The 14,301-nt window shown below is 39.4% G+C and overlaps 1 protein-coding gene across 2 annotated transcripts in view; it reads right to left on the bottom strand.

Moving 5' to 3' along the window:
* Positions 1–14,301, bottom strand: part of Sfxn1-3 (Sideroflexin-1-3) — a 115,349-nt gene that overhangs the window by 49,768 nt on the left and 51,280 nt on the right. The gene's annotated exons all lie outside the window — the stretch shown is intronic.

Below are 14,301 nucleotides of genomic sequence, written 5' to 3'. Positions count from 1 at the left end.
GAGCATACACTACTCCCTGCTAATACCCGTTTTCAAAGTTAATTAAAGGTATTTTACAGATTTTTACATTTCTCCTCTTTCTTAAAACCAGATTCTCCTTTTTCCAGGTGAAGTTTTGCCTCATGAGTTTCCACAATATTTTATTGTGACCCCAAGAAGGAAATTATGGATTATCAAACCACTCACACAAAATGAAGAAAAGTAACACAAATGAAGCAGAAAATCCGCAAAAATCTAAAGGTGAATAAATAAACGAGAAATCACGCCATCAGATTCTACACCAAAACAATGTAACTCCATACCGCATGACTCAACACTACAATGGAAGAGTCCCGTCCCAATCCAGGACAAAACGCGTCTTTCTCTCATGGTAGAAAAACAGATAATAATCATCGTTACTACAGGCATGACCGGGCGAGTTGGCCGTGCGCGTAGAGGCGCGCGGCTGTGAGCTTGCATCCGGGAGATAGTAGGTTCGAATCCCACTATCGGCAGCCCTGAAGATGGTTTTCCGTGGTTTCCCATTTTCACACCAGGCAAATGCTGAGGCTGTACCTTAATTAAGGCCACGGCCGCTTCCTTCCAACTCCTAGGCCTTTCCTATCCCATCGTCGCCATAAGACCTATCTGTGTCGGTGCGACGTAAAGCCCCTAGCAAAAAAAAAAAAAAAAAAAACTACAGGCATGCAAGAAGAAAAGGTGTGCCAATAATCAAGCTGTGCTCTCATTGGCTGGAGAGCACCAACAAGGTTACAAACAAAGTTACACAACTTACTGCTGAGAGCAGCACAACCCAGAGTCAGAATATGCTCTCTCTAGTGCCTAGAAGGTGAAATAGAACATAGAAGGTTTTTTTTTAAAACGTAAGAATTAGTCGCTCCAGCAGAGTAGGCTATTAAATTTCAAAAACATGACACTCAATAGCGTAGAGAAATAATTGGAGGAAGACAAGTTGGGAAATAAACAAAATGTGACACAGATTTCTACGGCAGATAGGCCACAATGAAAATGTAATTGGGTGGAGGCTTCCAAACTCGATGCGACTGTATCACCTATTACGGAAAGATCATTCCTACATTAAATTAAATGAACCCCTGCCCATACAAACCTATTGTGGGAATGATAATTTCTATATCCTAACAACTTGTAATATAGTGTCCTACCAATCAAAAATGTTAATTTTTGAGTGTACATTTGGTACTACTCATTAAAGTATTTGCAGTTTCTCTGCTTCCTGAATGTAATGGTTTGCATTATGGGAGAAGGATAGTATCAATTTTTTTGTTATTACGAAGGATGGAACTTAAATAGTGGCAACTATTTATTTACAACATATACAAAAGAGGTAGCAACCTTTACTGTCCTTCAATGTAGTCACCAGCGTTTTGTATAACCTGTTGCCAGCGATGTGGAAGTCGTAGTATAACTTTAGCAGAGCCTGTTCTGTTGATGGTGCAAATGGACGGTCTACTGCCTGTCGAATCTTAGCAACAGTTCTGAAGCGAATGCTCACGAATCATCTGGGTTTCGATCACTGTCCAGTAACTCGTAGGTCGACATGCCCGATGAATGTCCGCCAGAGTTTGCCGACCGTCGTTGAAGGCTTTTACCCAACGTGCCACTGTTCTGTAAGGCAATGCAGATTCCCCACAAGCCTCTTGAAGACCTTGATGACACTGTCGTGCTGTACGACCTCTGGCACATTCAATCTTGATCCAACTCCGTTGTTCCTGTTTGGAAAACAGTGACGTTACGTTAGAACGTCACCTCACACGTGACAGTGTTTCTCTCGCTTGTGCTCACGCAGGTGATGTGGGAAGGGCGAGTCCATTTGCTCTGAGGTAAGATAGGTATGTAACCAACGTGTGCTATCAGCTACAATACTAGATTCCGTTACATGGCATCTCCACAGCAGTGTTGCCACTATTTAAGTTCCAACCCTTGTATTTATTTTTACTGTTGTTCTGAATTATGATCAGAAAAATGAGCCATGTCTCAAGGTCATATGACATACTAAACTCATGCAATTTTGTGTTCCTTGCAGAATTACACATGAGGATTCTATCAAAATTCTTGCCTTCAATACACAGAAAAGTCTTTTCCAAATAGCTTCATAAAAAACATTACTCTTTCTTTATATACTGAAAAGAAATAAAACTGTTCTACAAATATCCCCCAAAACACTGATTAAGAGACGAGGACAGAAGAGATGATCTAATTCAATCATTCCACTAAGTCTAGAGTGGATACTTAAGACATAATATCAGCCAACTTTTGTATTGGAAGAAGTCAACTGCTGCCTTCTTTCATTTCACCAATAGCTTAAAAAGGAACCACGACTTTAGGTCTCTCAAGCGACCACTGCTCAGATTGAAGACCTGTAGATTACAATACGAAGCATGACTAAATCTTCGACTTCTTAGACAGGGACTGCTATCTCCCCATCAGATAGCTCCTCAATTGTTTTCACATAGGCTGAGTGGACCTCGAAGAAACTCCGCATCTTTACAGGAGCACGTTACATTTTTGTCTATTTTGTGGGATACGATAACATTGTAAATATGTTTCAAGGCATTTTAGGGCATCTTTCTTGTGCAAAAATCCACTTTATTTACTTGTTTCTGTTAGTATGATGGATAAATTGTGCTTTTGTTCCAAGGAGCCATAAATATCAGTTGGTAAGTTTAGTCATTTAGCTGCAGGAATGTGGTTACCTGCTATCAGCTCATGATGTCAGTGGCCTAGAAACTTTGAGTGAAGCAGTTTCGGAGTGAAGTCGTGCTCAAAAAATCACAAAAATTAAAACATTATATTTCTCAGTATGGAACTATACTCTGTTGTAAAATCATCATCTTCTTCCTCAGCCCACCACTCCTGGATGAAGGTCTTTTCCCTTTCCATGTGGCTCTGCGTAGCCAGTCTCTTCCTGCAACTCTCTTGATGTCATCTTGCCAACTCAGCTGCAGTCTGACTACATACTGTCTGGTGGATCTCTGTTGCCACTGGAGGGTTTTCTTCGTCCACTGCTAGTCACCGTGCATCACGATGTGACCTGCCCAGCACTACTTGCTCCCAGTGCATTGCACAATGTCTGTAACCCCAGTGTGCCTTTGGATCTCCTTGTTCTATACTCTGTGTGCGAGACTAATATTGAGAATGGTTTGCTCCATGGCACGTTGGCAAGTTCTTTGGCGTTTGGACTCTGTGCGTGTTGTTGTCTCAAGACCATACTTGATGACCGGCAATACACACGACTCTTATATCTTCTGTTTGAAATCGGTTTATAGATAAATGCCAACAAATGTGTGGTATTGAGAAGGGGAAGTTCATAGATGGAGTGCTCGATATTCATGAAGATTTTATGATTAGTAGCACCATTAAAGAAAGAGGAGAAATAAAATATCTTGGTGTCACTTTTAACTATACATACCCCTTTGATGCAACCTCTTCTTTAAAAATCTTGCACAAGAGGTTAAATGCACTTACAGAATCACCTTTGCTAAAGACAGACCAAAAGCTCATTGCTTAAAAAAAAAAAAAAAAAAAAAAGCAGTCAGCCCTAATCTTGTATATGTTTTTCACATTGTTGAAATAAGACAAGTACCGGTTAACTTGTTAACTTCATGAAAGCTGCTGACAAAATGCTACAAAGCTCCCTAAAGGATATTTTGCAGTTACTTACAGATACACTCAATGATGCTCTTTAATTTAAGATTTAAAGGTCTCAGACTTTATAAAGCAACCTGGGAAGAGCATCTGAACAAATAAGCGCATACAACGTGCTTCACTGAGCCAGTAACCGCTATGTTTAAAGAGGTGTGATCTGTCATTCGATATGTCGCACTGTTTACAGGCCCTTAACATCACAGATATTAACAAATCCTCCAATAAAGGCAACAACCTTACAAATCCCAGAAAAATCCACTAAGAGCTAAGAAGTCGTGAAATGACAATTTTGTGCTCTTTGTCTCAGAAGGGGATCGGTGTAATCTATAAAGAGTTCACTCCAACCAACAACTGGATTAGGCATCACCAAGGACTTTCTGGTAGCAAATGGCGGGAGGCAATCGAGATGGCGTCAAATGTTTCTGCCGCATGAACTGTTCTGGGCAGAACTCAGGACAGAAACCTCAATAACGGATGTGCCACAGGGAAAGAAACAGTGGCTTATGTTCTGGTTTCCTCCCCCTACAGCGAAGTACTGAGAAACTCATGTCACCACAAGATCACTGATTGCAGAAGAACTCTGCAGTAAAAACTTCTGTGTACACGAAGAGGTCCACACTGAGAAACTCGTGTCATCACAAGATATCATGGACTGCAAAAGAACTCTGCAGTAAAAACTTCTGTGTACACGAACAGGCAGTAAAAGAGGAACTGACATAACTGCTTTTAAAGATAATACAACTTATAAATATTATTGTTTTGATTCTGAACTGGCATCAACTCAACTAAAGTTGAAAGAAGAGTCCCAAATTTCAATACTCATTCATAGCTAATTCATGAAAATACATGCATAATCCAGCTTAAAGTCAAACAACTTATTTAAAATGTTAGTACATGTTTTGTTCCTAAAATATGAAACATCTCAGCTAAAAAAAAGCACATGCGAAAAGTGACATATATATAAAACACTGATGGTAAGAATGAGGTTGGAAATGTATTTAAGTTATGCTAAAACACACAAAATATGTCAATATTCATAAGAAAATCTACATCCATGAGTAAGACGTGTTTGTACAAAGTGGTCTTCTTTCTACAAAATGTAAGCTCGAAGTATTACCGTTGTTACTTTATATAGCTTGAAACTGACATTACTAGACTTAAAATTTAATTTTTTTTTTTTTTTTTTTCAAGGATGAAGGAAACTCCTTGAGAAACCAAAGTTGAAGTTAGGTCTTGTGTAAACTTGTTGTAAAGGCATTGTGGAGGAAATGGAAGGGAAGAAAATTATAAGAAGAGAAAACCTTGGGAATGCGGGATGGGTATCAGGAAAACATTTAAACTGCTTGCCTCCCCGCTGTGCTTGCTTACTTACTTTGTGCTGTCAGCTGACTGAGTGTGTGTATTGTGTAGTTGAACTGTGAGAGAGGGAAGAGAGAAAGTAGGAGAGATGTCATAGGGAGAGGAACTGATGGGAGGAAGATTAACAAAATGCTTATCCGGAGCATTTTTGGAAACTTTTCTTTGTAAATCCAAAATAGAAACCTTTACCAATAGTATATTTACGTTTCCAGTAATCTCACTTATATTCAGATTAGGATTCTCCTTCTGATCAATCTCAATAGAAACAATTTCCAGGATGTTAATTAATTTGCCTCTATTCACAGTGTGTAGGATGGTCAAATCTTTCTCTATTATAGTGAATGTATGGCTGTGCTCGGTCGTATGTAAACTCATGGCCAAATATCTATTGTACTTCTCCACATTTAAGTTCCTGGTACCTTACCGAAAATTTCTCATTTGCCTGATGTAAGAAGTATTACAAACTGCGCATTTGAGCCTATATATATTCCTGAATTTAAAAATCTGTTATTACTTGCAACACTATCACAGGTCAACCGCACGATCCACACACTCACTCAGCTGACGGCACAAGGAAAGTAAGCACAGAGAGACCACCGGGGAGATAAGCAGTTTAAATGTTTTCTCGATACCCATTACGCATCCACCAGGTTTTCTCTTCTTTTAATTTTCTTCCTTTTCCATTTACACACTCCTTTACAACGTTCAGGCCTTGTTCATGGAATTCTGGAAAAAATTTGAGCTGCCTACAAAAAGCGTTGAAAGCATAGTTACCACCACCACCACCACCACCACACATGGATCTGTAAACATTCTGAGATCCCACTTGTTCAGACTTTGATAATAAAAATACTCTACCACCATTATATTTCCATAAGGTAAATACGCTATACTTTCTCAATAGTGGCAACCCGTTGATTCATTCAATAAATGTATATAACATTATTTACATTTTATATGGCATTTCTGCATTTTCAATAAGGCATTTTCTTGTATTTTATTGTGTATTAAAATCTTAGCTCTACTTATTACATAAGTGTAGTGAATGCAGCATATCTCTGAAAGCTCAGTTTGGAACACTACTATGCAATCTATTAGTTTACAAAAATCAATTCCATGTTAGTTCATTTTGTGTCTTCTTATTCAAGTGCCATATCCGGTCCCCCAGACATTGGTAGATCACCCTGGAGAAAGCACCCCATCCTTTAGCTAACTTGAAGAGTTGTTCGGTGTTGTTGATGCAAGTCCAGTCTTTGATGTTTTGGAGCCAAGACATCGGTGGTCTACCAGCTCGCTTGCCTTCTATCTTTCCTTGTAATATGATGTACTGTATAGAAGCCCGTAGTTTCTACCTTATAGAACATGGCCTAAATAAACTGTTTTCCTGGCTTTGATGATGTCTGCCAGCTCATGCTCTCCTTAACACTTCATTATTGGTTACAAAATCTGCCCAGGCTATTCTGAGAATTCTCCCATGTAACCATATTTCAAAGGTCTCTAATCTGTTCATGTAGGAAGCTTTGAGAGTACATGTCTCTACTCCATACAGCAGTGTTGACCAGACGTAAATATCTCAACAGCTTTTGCCTGAGTTTGACGTTTAGATTATATCATCATAAAAGAATGATCACATCTTTTGAGAAAGATGATATGGTAATCTCAATATGGTGTCTGATCTCTTTTTCAGTGTCCACATTTTCTGTTATGATGCTCCCAAGGTATGTGGACTGATGTAACTTGTTCGTGTCTTGATTATTTAATGAAATGGAGGCACCTTCATGGTTGCTTCTGCTAAATACTATGAACCTGGTTTTTGTGGTATTGATGTTTACAGCATATCTCAATCCACTGAGAAGAATTCTACTGCGCAGTCCTCGGAAGACCTTCAATGGTGTCACACATAATCAGGGCGTCATCTGCATATCTAATATTCTTTATGACGACTCCAGTTACTTTCACACCTAGCTCAGTATCATGCAAGGCTTCTTTGAAAATATGATCGGCAAAGAAGTTGAATAGGAGCGGTGAAAGTTATGTGACCTTGGGGTACTTCTCTTTTGCTAGCTGCTTTACGTTGCACCGACACAGATAGGTCTTATGGCGACGATGGGACAGGAAAGGGCTAGGAGTGGCAAGGAAGCGGCTGTGGCCTTAATTAAGGTACAGCCCCAGCATTTGCCTGGTGTGAAAATGGGAAACCACGGAAAACCATTTTCAGGGCTGCCGACAGTGGGGTTCGAATCTACTATCTCCCGAATACTGGATACTGGCCGCACTTAAGCGACTGCAGCTATCGAGCTCGGTACTTCTCTTTTGATACTTATCTCTGAAGTTCTTGTTTATCCTATCTTGACTGTGGCTCACTGGTTCCAGTAAAGATTTTTTCATCTAGTACAGCTTATTCCCTCACTTAATTAAGAGTATGTGCAGATATGGTGTCTTTGCAAGATACTTCTCATTATTTTGATATGATACATTTTTGTTAGCTTAGAGCAGTGGTTCTCAACATTTTTAAAATTGTGAGCACCTTAAATCACTCTCCATGTAAATGAGATCCTTGATCTTTAATTTTACTTAGAATTTCCATGATTTCTAGGGATAAACCTCTTGTAACTATACATAAACAACACTAAATCATGACTGAGCTTGTTCTTGAGTTATTTCACAAGTGAGAAACCTTTCTCGCACACATAGCTCATCCCAAGCAAAGCCAAACATTTGAGAAAAACACTTCAAAGTACTTGGATACTTTTAGTATCTTCTGATCCCCAAAAGGCTATGAATTTCTTCTCAAAAAACATGTTTCAGCTCTAAACAGGACTGGCAAATTCAGGTTCCACAAAAGCAGCCATCTTATTCTCTGGAATAATCTTGATTTTTCTGATGAAATCCACACTGAATTGAAAGGGATCATATACCATGTTTTTTTGTTTTGTGTGGGATTCTATTACTGTGTGTCCTTTAAGAGATGACAAAGTCAAATTTATTTTCTTTACCTAGCTTGAATTTTATTTCTGCAGTACAAAAGATCAGAAGGGATATGTTTCTGGAAGGTTCTACAAACGCCATTGTGGAACTCGCTTTTAGAACCTTCCAGAAACATAAGATCTTACATAAGATTTAACTCTAATTTAAGTGTGCAACACAAGTTCAACCGTCAACCTAAGACTTTGTCATCAAGTGATTTTATACGACATCACAATGCTTTTATTCATCTGTTAATTTTAATATATTCTGGTCATATTTATTGTAACACATGCATAAGGTTTTTACTTTTGTATGTCATTCCATCACCATCCCATCCCTTTGATCATCCACATCACTTCATTTTTAGATTATGTCTTTCGCTTGTAATTTTGGCTAAGCTGATGATGGTCCAAAAAACGGACAGAAACTAGTACCTGTTATTATTATATTGTAATGTTTTGATAAACTTTAAATGATTTTAAGTATTGAGAAGGTGGAACAATAAAATGTTGTACTCATTTTTAAGTTAAATCAAATAAAGCTGGGAGAGGATCAAAACAAAAAGAAGAAAAGCCGACTAATCAGGAAAACAGCATTTTCTCTAACCAGTTTGCTATGGAAGATTTACATAGAGCGCTGAATAAATGCAAAAATGGTAAGGCGGCAGGCCTTGATGACATTTGTATTGAGCAACTCAAAAGATTTGGTCCTGTCAGTAAGCAATGGCTCTTGGACTTATTCAACAACTGCATCAAATATTGCAAAATTCCTAAACTGTGGAGAAAAGCAAGAGTCATAGCAATACTCAAACCTGGCAAGAACGCAGGTGATCCGAAGAACTATCGACCAATCTCTTTGATGTGCCATTTATAAAAAATCTTAGAAAGAATGATTCTGGACAGACTATCTGAAGTGATAGACCCATTACTCATACCAGAACAAGCCGGCTTTCGACCAGGGAAAAGTTGTACTTCCCAAATACTGCACCTCACACAATATATAGAAGATGGCTATGAAAACAACAAAGTCACTGGACTAGTTTTTGTTGACTTGACATCGGCCTATGATACAGTTAATCACCATATACTGCTTCGTAAAATGCACAGTATAACTAAGGACTATAAACTCACCCAAATGATTCAGTGCTTTCTACAGAACAGAAGGTTTTTTGTTGAATTCCAAGGCCAGAGGAGTAGATGGAGGAACTTGAAGAATGGCCTTCCACAAGGGAGTGTGCAGGCACCTATACTTTTCAACATCTACACCAATGATCAGCCTCGCCCACAAGGGACAAAGAGCTTTATTTATGCAGACGATGTCGCTCTGGCAGCTCAAGAGGAAACGTTTGAACTAGTTGAAGAGGAGCTCTCCCATGCTCTACAAATTCTAAGTGGTTATTACCAAGAGAACCAACTAAAACCAAACCCATCAAAAACACAAGTCTGTGCCACCTAAAAAATCGACAGACAGCGAGAAAATTGCAAGTGATTTGGGAAGGTAAAATATTAGAACACTGCTTCACTCCCAAATATCTAGGAGTAACTCTTGACCGAGCACTAACCTATAGAACACACTGTCTGAATACCGAAAGGAAGATATTTGCAACAAACAACATTATCCGGAAATTATCGGGTTCAACCTGCGGGACGCATCCTCTCCTTTTAAGAACATCAGCAATAGCCCTCTGTTATTCAGCAGCAGAATACGCCTGCCCTGTCTGGTGTAGATCAAGTCATGCTAATCAAGTGGATGTCGCCTTAAATGAAACCTGCAGACTCATTACAGGATGTTTGAGATCTACACGACTTGATAAAGTTTATTGTCTAGCAGGTATCCCACCTCCAGATATCTGCCGTGAGTGTGCATCCAGACTGGAGAAATCTAAAGCACTGAACCTGACGACCCATACTTTATATGGGTACCATCCAGCAACCCAACGGCTCAAATCAAGGAAAAGCTTTCTCCATACAACTGAAAGCCTCACTGAATCACCATCAAACTTCAGAGTGAATTCATGGCGTTCCAGATCCAGCCACCTTGCAGGATGGATGACGCCTTCCGAAAGACTTCCCCCAGGCCACGAGAAAAGCTGGTCAACATGGATGACGCTAAACAGGTTGCGTTCAGGAGTTGGAAGAACAAAGACCAAAGATCTGAATTTGCCAGATGTCAATTGGGAAGGAAATGTGAACGACAGGAAGCATGACCAACAAATGGCAAATAAGTTAATATGGGAAGGACAGCTGATTCAGAAAGTGATGGAACCAACCAGAGGGAAAAATATCCTGGATGTCGTGCTGATAAAACCAGATGAGCTCTATAGGGAAACTGAAGTAATAGATGGTATTAGTGATCATGAAGCTGTTTTTGTGATAGTTAAAAATAAATGTGATAGAAAGGAAGGTCTTAAAAGTAGGACTGTTAGGCAGTACCATATGACTGATAAAGCAGGCATGAGGCAGTTTTTAAAAAGTAACTATGATCGGTGGAGTCTTATCTCCCGTATGCAGTTATCAGACTGTGCCTCATAAAAAGGCTTCTGATAAGTTCACCTGCATACACCCCAGCATCAGTGGGTAGGGTCTGACACATCCCACTCTGAAGAGTCTAGTGTCAGACCTAAGACGAAATGCTGGTTAATAGAGCAAACGCCTGAAAAGCCATACATCTAATTTTTTGATCTGATTTTGATATGCTCTATTGGTGGAAAAATATCTAGTTCCCTCCATGGGAACTTAGAATTTCCATTAGTAACAGCCACACGAAATAAAATTGTTCCCATTTTAGTTAAGATAACATTTTCAAGATATTAATCCGGGCTATCTGAGTTATAAATACCTGGAGGTGACTCATCAAACGGAACGTGGAGACGAATGTAACTGAGCTCGATAGCTGCAGTCGCTTAAGTGCGGCCAGTATCCAGTATTGGGGAGATAGTAGGTTCGAACCCCACTATCGGCAGCCCTGAAAATGGTTTTCCGTGGTTTCCCATTTTCACACCAGGCAAATGCTGGGGCTGTACCTTAGGACCACGGCTGCTTCCTTCCAACTCCTAGCTATTTCCTGTCCCATCGTCGCCATAAGACCTATCTGTGTCAGTGCGACGCAAAAAAAAAAAGATGAATGTAATTCAGGTTACAATAGTGCTCACATCTCCTCAAATGGTATTTCAGGTCTTCATATCCAAGCATACGGATATTGGTACGATCCCCATAGATCGGCTATTCTACCTTAGTTAATTTTATCCACATCATCCATGAGGTGAGGTAAAACGAAACAGTGTATTTCTTTTCAGGCTTGTAAGTCTGATGTATCAAAGGATGTCAGTAATTCATGTTGCCAAATGACCAAAATAAACTGCTCCTTGTTGCAATTTCAAAAGGAATCAGTTACCATATCTTTTTATTGTAGATAGTCAGTTATGCCCATGGAAATCAATTCTGTTACTTCCCAGTACGATTGTGGAGTCCTTTATTTATGTGTCTACGAATGAGCCATTCCCCTACCTTAATTTGTATGCCCCGTTCATCCCTGTGTGATTCCAGCGCCCTATATTTGTATACTGATTTTTGTTAGATGTAGAATCGGTCACCCCTGAGATTATTGTTAGCTTGGGAATCATAAGAGTGAGCGGGTGCAATATGTAACATCATCTCACGTTTTTCACACAACATTTCTTCTCACAAATGCAAAGAGGAGAAGAATTCTACCTAATCAATACTCGTTTATTGTTATTATTAAAAATACAGGACCGGTTACAACCCTAGTGGGTCATCCTCAGCCGACCACACACATACATATAACACATCGTGCAATTGCAAACATTACTATATCTAAAAAGGAATATCATGTGACGATAACATGTCAGGTTGTACTCATGAGTAGGGCATTCGTCAAATTGGAAATTAGGTATTTGTTATAATTATCCATGCAGCATGCGTGAATGCACATCTATAAGCAGTGAATATTCCTGAAACTTAAAACACTAACTTATAAGTATGCATAAAATAAAAACAACATATATGTAAAATACTTTCATGCTTGTAAATGTTTGAGTTTATGGCTTGCACTGTTTCTTGTATCTTCAGTTTGACTACTATAATTAAGTCTAATTGTCCATAACTGTACATTATATTAAAAACTCAATGGCTTGAATTGCGATATGAGTTACACTTTAAAAGTACCAATTTCCTGTTTACAAGATCTTTGTCACCATATGTACTTGAAGGATAAGAAACACTTTACATTTCTAAAGGGCAAAACATTGAAGTAGTGTAGATTCAGTTGAGGTTTGGACAGAAATGTAGAGATTACAGCTTGCCATATATAAAATCCTGCTGTTTACATTATAAGATGAATCATGATGTCCTGTGCCGTACTAAGTAAAGTTGTATGGCATTAAACCAGAGTGGTGGCTCCTTCCCTTTTCGTAGTCGTGTGAGAGTGTAATGATTATCTGTGAAAGATAAGAATAAGATGTGAGTAATACTAATATGCTGAAGGGATGTCTTTGAGTCATGTGAGAGAATCTATATGTGTACTTACTGTTACTGTAGTCCTGAGGTTGTATATGTTTGGGAGCATGTTGTGTACTGCTCCGTGTTCATCTCGGGCTAACGCCGGTTGCTGTAAGGGGAAAGGGTGGAGGGGCAGGGGGAGTGGCTGTTGAGGGGGTAGGGGTGGAGCTGGACGTGTCTTCCGGTGGTTCTCGGGCGCGTGTCAGGTTTTGTTTATTGATATTGAAGTTTGTTCCTTATATAGGATGTTTGGAAACGTTAACTGGGTGTATGAGTGTTTGAGGGTTGGTCATACTAATAAATAATTTGAAGAAAATAATTTGATCTCTCGCACTGCTCTCATTTTATCAGCTGCTGAAGTTAGCCAATCAGATCGCTTTGCAGGCAAATTCACATTGGTTTTGCGAGGTGACATTGCCAAATCTGTACGCAAGTTAATACCGGCTTGAGAGCCATGCCGAGAAATCAGCATCAGCGTAGTTGCTATGGTGCAATCCTGTCAGCTCGGAGGTCTGTGTTCAAATCTCCCCCCCTGGTGCAGGATTTCCCCCCCCCCCCCCCCCATTGGTGCTTTCAAGCCAGTCTTAAGCCACGTGCAGATTTAGCAACACCAGCTCACCAAGCCCATTTGAATTTGCCCACAAAGTGATCCAATTGGCTAACTCTAGCAGTTGATAAAGTAAGATACCAATTTTTTTTTTTCAAATTATTTATTAGTATGATGAACCCTCTAACACTCACTTACCTAGTTCATGTTGTTTCCAATCACCCTGTATTAAATTCTAATTACTTACACACCGGGCGAGTTGGCCGTGCGCGTAGAGGCGCGCGGCTGTGAGCTTGCATCCGGGAGATAGTAGGTTCGAATCCCACTATCGGCAGCCCTGAAAATGGTTTTCCGTGGTTTCCCATTTTCACACCAGGCAAATGCTGGGGCTGTACCTTAATTAAGGCCACGGCCGCTTCCTTCCAACTCCTAGGCCTTTCCTATCCCATCGTCGCCATAAGACCTATCTGTGTCGGCGCGACGTAAAGCCCCTAGCAAAAAAAAAAAAAAAAAAAATTACTTACAAAAGTCTGTATGAGATACATTCACTCGATGAACAGAGCATTTAAAACTGGAGGGGGGGGGGGGATTTTCTCTTGGTGAAAATTACAACCTGACTTTTCCCCACTTCTCTACCATACCATTGTCTGTTGTCCACCTCAAAGCTTCATTCAGACTGACTTGTTGAGTGTTTTAGCTCAACATGACAGAACATTTTATCTCAACATCATCATGTGTGTTTTTAATTTCATTCCGTATATGCCAATTTTTGTACCTTTACACACATTGTTTAACTGAAGATGTTCCAAATCAGGAATGAAATGTGCTTTTTTAATTATTTAACTAGATTTTAAGCTGGAATATGTTTTGTGATTACATAGACTAGCCATAAAAAGCAAATAAGTATTGGAAGGCAGGATTCTTCCTTCAACCTAACCTTAGTTGAGTTGATGCCAATATGGGACAGAAATGAGACTTAGAAGTTGTAAAGCAAATTGTAAATAAAAACCATTTTCGTAAGTGCCTCCTGTGATCTACCCTAACAAGTATCTATCCAAGGCATACATGCGATACAGTCCATCTCCTGATCTCCTGAATCTAAAAGATCTATGTCTATATCTTGCTGGAATCTTATAAGTTGACCCTCATAGAAATAACCATTTTCCTATACCGGAACTGCTTTCTATCAAATCAATCGGCAATTTCACAAACATTTCTAATATAATCGAAAAGAATGCTGTCCCA

Source organism: Anabrus simplex, chromosome 3, assembly GCF_040414725.1.
Source record: "Anabrus simplex isolate iqAnaSimp1 chromosome 3, ASM4041472v1, whole genome shotgun sequence".
Taxonomy (NCBI): Eukaryota; Metazoa; Arthropoda; class Insecta; order Orthoptera; family Tettigoniidae; genus Anabrus; species Anabrus simplex.
This window is presented reverse-complemented; position numbering and strand designations above follow the sequence as displayed.